Source organism: Corticium candelabrum, chromosome 16 (genome assembly GCF_963422355.1).
Source record: "Corticium candelabrum chromosome 16, ooCorCand1.1, whole genome shotgun sequence".
Classification (NCBI taxonomy): Eukaryota; Metazoa; Porifera; class Homoscleromorpha; order Homosclerophorida; family Plakinidae; genus Corticium; species Corticium candelabrum.
Window position 1 is genome coordinate 1,091,950 of NC_085100.1, and position 10,760 is coordinate 1,102,709.

Here is a 10,760-nt window from a genome sequence, read left to right on the forward strand (position 1 = left end):
TTACGCGAGTATCTCAGTAAACGAGTGAGACGATTGAAGCGTGAACGAAGAATTGAAGACAACTATAGTATTTTGCGTTCAATTATCCGAACTCGGCGTTCAGTTAACCGATTCAGGCAAGCAATTATCCGAATTGGGCGTTCAGTTATCAGATTCGGGCATTCAATTATCTGACATTCAATTATCCGATGTTCTGTTTTAATTAGAAGTACCAAATTTAGAAATAATTATTTTAGTCGCACATTTCTTTCATGACGTCTTTCTAGGATGCTCACTCACGTTTCAGCTGAACAATAAATGATTAATTCAAGAAAGGTGGGAAGGCGAAGTAGTGAAATTCGAGCTCTTGATTAGCTAAAAACCCGCTACGACACATGATGGACTGTTGCATGCATGGTATCACGCAAGAGGCGCGATTTACAAAGTATGCGGATTACACCACGATTGACGGAGCAAGGCGTTGTTGTAGGCTTCCAAAATATGTAGATTTAGTTCGCTCACAACAGCTTAGTTAGACCTCTGTGTCAACGTGGGGCACCAAGATTAGTGCAAAGGAAATTATCCTACAACACACGCTAAAATTCAAGCTAGAGTCAAGATTAATTACAAATTATTGAGTCTATACAGCTGATGAATGATGATATTTGAGCAGTTGCCCAACCGCAGACTATGTTACATTGTAAGTTATTTAGTTGTACAACAGCCGTAAGCAACGGATAATTTAACGCTTGAATTGGATAATTGAACGCAAAATACTATAGAAGAGCAACTGAAAGTCTATTTCCTGAGTCAACGTGTTTGTTTGAGAGAATCTATTGCTACGTAACGCAACCATTGTTACACGAATAGGTAAGGACAGAACACCATCGTTCGCCAAACACAATGCTAACCGAGCATTTACTAGTATATTTATATATTTATTGGCGAGCGAAGCGAGCCTCTCTCTTGTCATGTCAATTGAGGTCGAGATATATTATTGGCGAGCGAAGCGAGCCTCTCTCTTATCATGTCAATTGAGCTCGAGATATATTATCTAATATATAAAGCTCAAATTGTCTCTGTGTGTGTGTGTGTGTGTGTGTGTGTGTGTGTGTGTGTGTGTGTGTGTGTGTGTGTGTGTGTGTGTGTGTACGTATGTTCGCGTTTGGCGGCCACGTCTTTTGTCCGTTCGCAACCGAAATCGGCACGCACACTCGGCACGCACAGAGGAAGGTTTGCGTAAAAAATAAAAGAAATAATGCACCGGGTCTCCTCTCGAGGGATCGACCCACGCGTAAAATTTCTCGACGACGCAAACGCTACACATTGCAGTTCATTCGAACACACGCCCGCACCAGTCCCGTATAGACCCTATGCATCGCCGTCCTTCGCAAAGCTTCGAGCAATCGAATATCTCTTGCCGACGAAACCTACTCTTCTATCGTTTGCGTTTCTCTCCAAATTCTGATCGCATTTGCACCGAATCCAACCTACACGTTTTCTGCAGCAAGCGCTACACGGGGAGTGGGTCGATTTCTATCGAAACAAGCGCGAAGAGCAAGATTCGAATTCATTCAGCATATCCGGGACCTCGCAACAAAGATTGCACGTGACGTGTCCACAGACCTATCTTTACACTACAGTACCTCCAACAAGGTTAAGAACCACTGCACTACAGTATCTTGCCCGTACGAAGGACGGGCCATGGATTCTATATTTATATATTTATATATATACGTACGTCAGCACTTGTCATATGGATTTACGGCAAAACAGAAAGACAAATCAACAAAACGACGATGCCAGATGAATGCAATTTTGACTCCGTAACATATGCGCTAAAAATTGAAGCATGGGACCTCTTTTGAGGGGTCGACTCAATTGTAATTTCTTGGCGAGGAGAGTCAAACGACTCTCGATTTTTGCTCCCTTACGCGACTAAAGAGAAAAGGAGACTGATTTGTGACAAACGGAATGAAAAAGAAAAGCTAAAAGAAGAGAAAAGTCTGTTTTTTGAGTTTCCGCGCGTTACTTTGATAGAAATTATTGCTACGCAACCATTGTCACGTGACGATGCGATCATTGTTACGCGACTATCTCAGTAAACGAGTGAGACGACTGAAGCGTGAACGAAGAATTGAAGACAACTATAGTGTTTTGCGTTCAATTATCTGAACTCAGCGTTCAGTTACCCGATTCAGGCAAGCAATTATCCGCATTGGGCGTTCAGTTATCCGATTCGGGCATTCAATTATCCGATGTTCTGTCCTAATTAGAAGTACCAAATATAGAAATAATTATTTTAGTGGCACATTTCTTTCATGACGTCTTTCTATGATGTTCACTCACGTTTCAGCTGAACACTAAAAGATTGATTCAAGAAAGGTGGGAAGGCGAAGTAGTGAAATTCGAGCTCTTGATTAGCCAAAACCCGCTACGGCGCATGATGGACTGTTGCATGATATCACGCAAGAGGCGCGATTTACAAAGTATGCGGATTACACCACGATTGACGGAGCAAGGCGTTGTTCTGTAGGCTTCCTAGATCTGTAGATTTAGTTCGCTCACAACAGCTTAGTTAGACCTCCGCGGAAACGTGGGACACCAAGATTAGTGCAAAAGAAATTATCGTACAACACACGCTAAAAATTCACGCTAAAGTCAAGATTAATTACAAATTATTGCGTCTATACAGCTGATGAATGATGATATTTGAGCAGCTGCCCAACCGCAGACTATGTAAGTTATTTAGTTGCACAACAGCCGTAAGCAACGGATAATTGAACGCTTGAATCGGATAATGGAACGCAAAATACTATAGAAGAGCAACTGAAAGTCTATTTTCTGAGTTCCCGCGTTTTTTGACAGAAACTATTGCTACGTAACGCAACCATTGTTACACGAATAGGTAAAGACAGAACACCATCGCTCGCCAAACACAATGCTAACCGAGCATTTACTAGTATATTTATATATTTTTAGATTTATATATTTATATGCGTACGTCAGCACTTGTCATATGGATTTACGGCAAAACAGAAAGACGGATCGAGAAAAAGACGATGCCAGATGAATGCAATTTCGACTCCGTAACATATGCGCTAAAAATTGAAGCAAGAGACTCCATTCGAGAGGTCGACTCAATTGTAATTTCTTGGCGAATAGAGTGAAACGACTCTCGATTTTGCTCCCTTACGCGACTAAAAAACAAAGGAGACTGATGTGTGACAAACGGAATGAAAAGAAAAGCTAAAAGAAGAGAAAAGTCTGTTTTTGAGTTTTCGCGCGTTACTTTGACAGAAATTATTGCGACGCAACCATTACCACGTGACTACGCGACCATTGTTACGCGACTATCTCAGTAAACGAGTGAGACGATTGAAGCGTGAACGAAGATTTAAGACAACTAGAGACTTTTGCGTTCAATTATCCGATTCAGGCAATCAATTATCCGAATTGGGCGTTCAGTTATCCGATTCAGGCATTCAATTATCCGATGTTCTGTCTTAGAAGTACCAAATTTATAGAAATAATTATTTCAGTCTGATACGTACAGTCAAAACCCCCACATTTCTTTCATGACGTCTTTCCCGTTTCAGCTGAACAAGAAATGATTGATTCAAGAAAGGCGGGAAGGCGAAGTAGTGAAATTCGAGCTCTTGGTTAGCTAAAAACCCGCTACGACGCATGATGGGGACTGTGATGGTATCACGCTGGACGCGCGGTTTACAAAGTATGCGGATTACACCGCGATTGACAGAGCAAGACGTTGTTGCAGGCTTCCTAAATATGTAGATTTAGTTCGCTCACAACAGCTTAATTAACTAGACCTCCGCGGAAAGATGGGACACCAAGATTAGTGCAAAGGAAATTATCGTACAACACACGCTAAAAATTCACGCTAAAGTCAAGATTAATTACAAATTATTGCGTCTAGACAGCTGATGAATGATGATATTTGAGCAGCTGCCCAACCGCAGACTATGTAAGTTATTCAGTTTCCATGATATTGCACAACAGCCGTAAGCCACTGATAATTGAACGCCGAGTTCAGTTATAATTGAACACCGGATTCGGATAATTGAAAGAAAACTGCTATAGAAGATCAACTGAAAGTCTGTTTCCTAATTAGTAAGTTCCCGAGTTTGCTTGACAGAAACTATTGCTTCATAACGCAACCATTGTTACGCTAATAGGTAAAGACAGAACACCATGGCTCGCCAAACACAGTGCTAACCGAGCATTTACTAGTTAATTCACTAGATAATTAATTTACTAGATAATTAATTTACTATATAATTAATTCACTAAATAATTAATTCACTGGATAATTAATTCACTAAATAATTGGCGAGCGAAGCGAGCCTCTCTCTTGTCATGTCAATTGAGCTCGAGATATATTTTATTTATTTGGCGAGCGAAGCGAGCCTCTCTCTTGTCATGTCAATTGAGCTCGAGATATATTATATTTATATATTTATATATTTATATATTTATATATTTATATATATACGTACGTCAGCACTTGTCATATGGATTTACGGCAAAACAGAAAGACAAATCAACAAAACGACGATGCCAGATGAATGCAATTTTGACTCCGTAACATATGCGCTAAAAATTGAAGCATGGGACCTCTTTTGAGGGGTCGACTCAATTGTAATTTCTTGGCGACGAGAGTCAAACGACTCTCGATTTTGCTCCCTTACGCGACTAAAGAGAAAAGGAGACTGATTTGTGACAAACGGAATGAAAAAGAAAAGCTAAAAGAAGAGAAAAGTCTGTTTTTTGAGTTTCGGCGCGTTACTTTGATAGAAATTATTGCTACGCAACCATTGTCACGTGACTATGCGATCATTGTTACGCGACTATCTCAGTAAACGAGTGAGACGACTGAAGCGTGAACGAAGAATTGAAGACAACTAGAGTGTTTTGCGTTCAATTATCTGAACTCAGCGTTCAGTTACCCGATTCAGGCAAGCGATTATCCGAATTGGGCGTTCAGTTATCCGATTCGGGCATTCAATTATCCGATGTTCTGTCCTAATTAGAAGTACCAAATATAGAAATAATTATTTTAGTCGCACATTTCTTTCATGACGTCTTTCTAGGATGCTCACTCGATTACGTTTCAGCTGAACAATAAATGATTGATTCAAGAAAGGTGGGAAGGTGAAGTAGTGAAATTCGAGCTCTTCATTAGCTAAAAACCAGCTGCGACGCATGATGGACTGTTGCATGGTATCACGCAAGACGCCCGATTTACAAGGTATGCGGATTGCACCATGATTCACGGAGCAAGGCATTGTTGTAGGCTTCCTAGATATGTAGATTTAGTTCGCTCACAACAGCTTAGTTAGACCTCCGTGGAAACGTGGGACACCAAGATTAGTGCAAAGGAAATTATCCTACAACACACGCTCAAATTCAAGCTAAAGTCAAGATTAATTACAAATTATTGCGTCTATACAGCTGATGAATGATGATATTTGAGCAGCTGCCCAACCGCAGACTATGTAAGTTATTTAGTTGCACAACAGCCGTAAGCAACGGATAATTGAACGCCTGAATCGGATAATTGAACGCAAAATACTATAAAAGAGCAACTGAAAGTCTATTTCCTGAGTTCCCGCGTTTGTTTGACAGTAACTATTGCTACGTAACGCAACCATTGTTACGCGAATTGGTAAAGACAAAACACCATCGCTCGCCAAACACAATGCTAACCGAGCATTTACTAGTATATTTATATATTTATATATTTATATATTTATATATTTATATGCGTACGTCAGCACTTGTCATATGGATTTACGGCAAAACGGAAAGGCGGATCGAAAAAACGACGATGCCAGATGAATGCAATTTTGACTCCGTAACATATGCGCGAAAATTGAATAACGTGTCCCCTTTCGAGGGGTCGACTCGATTGTAATTTCGTGGCGATAAGAGTAAAACGACTCTCGATTTTGCTCCCTTACGCGACTAAAGAGCAAAGGAGACTGATACGTGACAAACGGAATGGAAAGAAAAAAGCTAAAAGAAGGGAAAAGTCTGTTTTTTGAGTTTCCGCGCGTTACTTTGACAGAAATTATTGTGACGCAACCATTATCACGTGACTACGCGACCATTGTTACGCGTCTATCTCAGCTAATAAACGAGTGAGACAATTGAAGCGTGAACGAAAAATTGAAGACAACTATAGTATTTTGCGTTCAATTATCCGATTCAGGCAATCAGTTATCCGAATTGGGCGTTCAGTTATCTCATTCAGGTATTCAATTATCCGATGTTCTGTCTTAGAAGTACTAAATTTATAGAAATAATTGTTTCAGACTGATACGTAAAGTCAAAACGGCGCACATTTCTTTCATGACGTCTTTCTATGATGCTCACTCACGTTTCAGCTGATCAATAAATGATTGATTCAAGAAAGGTGAGAAGGCGAAGTAGGAAATTCGAGCTCTTGATTAGCTGATAACCTGCTAAGACGCATGATGGACTGTTGCATGGTATCACGCAGGACGCGCGGTTTACAAAATATGCGAATTACACCACAATTGACGGGATAAAACCGTTGTTGTAGGCTTCCTAGATATGTAGATTTAGTTCGCTCACCACAGTTTAGTTAGACCTTCGCGGAACGTGGGACACCAAGATTAGTGCAAAGAAAAATATCGTACAACACAAGCTAAAAATTCACGCTAAAGTCAAGATTAATTACAAATTATTGCGTCTATACAGCTGATGAATGATGATATTTGAGCAGCTGCCCAACCGCAGACTATGTAAGTTATTCAGTTTTCCATGATATTGCACAACAGCCGTAAGGAACGGATAATCGAACGCCTGAATCGGATAATTGAACGCCCAATTCGGATAATTGAACGCCAAATACTATAGAAGAGCAACTGAAAGTCTGTTTCCTTAGTTCCCGCGTTTGTTTGACTGAAACTATTGCCACGTAACGCAACCATTGTTACACGAATTATCACTCAATAGGTAAAGATAGAACACCATCGCTCGCCAACACACAATGCTAACCGAGCATTTACTAGTTAATTCACTAAATAATTAATTCACTAAATAATTAATTCACTAGATAATTGGCGAGCGAAGCGAGCCTCTCTCTTGTCATGTCAATTGAGCTCGAGATATATTTTATTCATATATTTATATATTTATATATTTATATATTTATATATTTATATATTTATATATTTATTGGCGAGCGAAGCGAGCCTCTCTCTTGTCATGTCAATTGAGCTCGAGATATATTTTATTTATATATTTATATATTTATATATTTATATATATGCGTACGTCAGCACTTGTCATATGGATTTACGGCAAAACGGAAAGACGGATCAACAAAACGACGATGCCAGATGAATGCAATTTTGACTCCGTAACATATGCGCGAAAACTGAAGTAAGGGCCCTTTTCGAGGGGTCGACTTAATTGTAATTTCTTGGCGAGGAGAGTAAAACGACTCTCGATTTTACACCCTTACACGACTAAAGAGCAAAGGAGACTGATACGTGACAAACGGGATGGAAAGGAAAAGCTAAAAGAAGAGAAAAGTCTGTTTTTTGAGTTTCCGCGCGTTACTTTGACAGAAATTATTGTGACGCAACCATTATCACGTGACTACGCGACCATTGTTACGCGCCTATCTCAGCTAATAAACGAGTGAGACAATTGAAGCGTGAACGAAAATTGAAGACAACTAGAGTATTTTGCGTTCAATTATCCGATTCGGGCAATCAGTTATCCGAATTGGGCGTTCAGTTATCCCATTCAGGCATTCAATTAGCCTACTCAGGTATTCAATTATCCGATGTTCTGTCTTAGAAGTACTAAATTTATAGAAATAATTGTTTCAGTCTGATACGTCAAGTCAAAACCGCGCACATTTCTTTCATGACGTCTTTCTAGGATGCTCACTCACGTTTCAGCTGAACAATAAATGATTGATTCAAGAAAGGTGAGAAGGCGAACCAGTAAAATTCGAGCTCTTGATTAGCTAGGAACCTGCTACAACGCATGATGGACTGTTGCATTGTATCACGCAGGACGCGCTGTTTACAAAGTATGCGGATTACACCACGATTGACGGAGCAAGGCGTTGTTGTAGGTTTCCTAGATATGTAGATTTAGTTCACTCACAACAGGTTAGCTAGACATCCGCGAGAACGTGGGACACCAAGATTAGTGCAAAAGAAATTATCGTACAACACTTACTAAATATTTACACTAAAGTCAAGATTAATTACAAAATTATTGCGACTAGACAGCTGATGAATGATGATGTCTAAGCAGCTGCCCAACCGCAGACTAGGTAAGTTATTCAGTTTTCCATGATATTGCACAACAGCCCCTGGCAACGGGTAAATGAACGCCCAATTCGGATAATTGACGAACGGATTCGTATAACTGAACGCAAAATACTATAAAAGAGCAACTAAAAGTCTACAAATTATTGCGTCTATACAGCTGATGAATGATGATATTTGAGCAGCTGCCCAACCGCAGACTATGTAAGTTATTCAGTTTTCCATGATATTGCACAACAGCGGTAAGCAACGGATAATTGAACGCATGAATCGGATAATTGAACGCCTGAATAGGATAACTGAACACCGGATTTGAATAATTGAACGCAAATTACTATAGAAGAGCAACTGAAAGTCTGTTTCCTGAGTCAACGCGTTTGTTTGACAGAAACTATTGCTACGTAACGCAACCATTGTTACGCTAATAGGTAAAGACAGAACACCATCGCTCGCCAAACACAATGCTAACCGAGCATTTACTAGTATATTTATATATTTATATATTTATATGCGTACGTCAGCACTTGTCATATAGATTTACGGCAAAACGGAAAGGCGGATCGAAAAAACGACGATGCCAGATGAATGCAATTTTGACTCCGTAACATATGCGCGAAAATTGAATAACGTGTCCCCTTTCGAGGGGTCGACTCGATTGTAATTTCGAGGCGATAAGAGTAAAACGACTCTCGATTTTGCTCCCTTACGCGACTAAAGAGCAAAGGAGACTGATACGTGACAAACGGAATGGAAAGAAAAAAGCTAAAAGAAGGGAAAAGTCTTTTTTGAGTTTCCGCGCGTTACTTTGACAGAAATTATTGTGACGCAACCATTATCACGTGACTACGCGACCATTGTTACGCGCCTATCTCAGCTAATAAACGAGTGAGACAATTGAAGCGTGAACGAAAAATTGAAGACAACTAGAGTATTTTGCGTTCAATTATCCGATTCGGGCAATCAGTTATCCGAATTGGGCGTTCAGTTATCCCATTCAGGCATTCAATTATCCGACTCAGGTATTCAATTATCCGATGTTCTGTCTTAGAAGTACTAAATTTATAGAAATAATTGTTTCAGTCTGATACGTAAAGTCAAAACCGTGAACATTTCTTTCATGACGTCTTTCTATGATGCTCACTCACGTTTCAGCTGACCAATAAATGATTGATTCAAGAAAGGTGAGAAGGCGAAGCAGTAAAATTCGAGCTCTTGATTAGCTAGGAACCTGCTACAACGCATGATGGACTGTTGCATGGTATCACGCAGGACGCGCTGTTTACAAAGTATGCGGATTACACCACGATTGACGGAGCAAGGCGTTGTTGTAGGCTTCCTAGATATGTAGATTTAGTTCACTCACAACAGCTTAGTTAGACATCCGCGGAAACGTGGGACACCAAGATTAGTGCAAAAGAAATTATCGTACAACACTTACTAAATATTTACACTAAAGTCAAGATTAATTACAAAATTATTGCGACTAGACAGCTGATGAATGATGATGTCTAAGCAGCTGCCCAACCGCAGACTAGGTAAGTTATTCAGTTTTCCATGATATTGCACAACAGCCCCTGGCAACGGGTAAATAAACGCCCAATTCGGATAATTGATCAACTCATTCGTATAACTGAACGCAACATACTATAAAAGAGCAACTAAAAGTCTACAAATTATTGCGTCTATACAGCTGATGAATGATGATATTTGAGCAGCTGCCCAATCGCAGACTATGTAAGTTATTCAGTTTTCCATGATATTGCACAACAGCGGTAAGCAACGGATAATTGAACGCATGAATCTGATAATTGAACGCCTGAATAGAATAACTGAACACCGGATTTCGATAATTGATCGCAAAATACTATAGAAGAGTAACTGAAAGTCTGTTTCCTGAGTCAACGCGTTTGTTTGACAGAAACTATTGCTACGTAACGCAACCATTGTTACGCGAATAGGTAAAGACGGAACACCATCGCTCGCCAAACACAATGCTAACCGAGCATTTACTAGTATATTTATATATTTATATATTTATATGCGTACGTCAGCACTTGTCATATAGATTTACGGCAAAACGGAAAGACGGATCGACAAAACGACGATGCCAGATGAATGCAATTTTGACTCCGTAACATATGCGCGAAAATTGAAGTAAGGGCCCTTTTCGAGGGGTCGACTTAATTGTAATTTCTTGGCGAGGAGAGTAAAACGACTCTCGATTTTACACCCTTACGCGACGAAAGAGCAAAGGAGACTGATACGTGACAAACGGGATGGAAAGGAAAAGCTAAAAGAAGAGAAAAGTCTGTTTTTTGAGTTTCCGCGCGTTACTTTGACAGAAATTATTGTGACGCAACCATTATCACGTGACTACGCGACCATTGTTACGCGCCTATTTCAGCTAATAAGCGAGTGAGACAACTGAAGTGTGAACGAAAAATT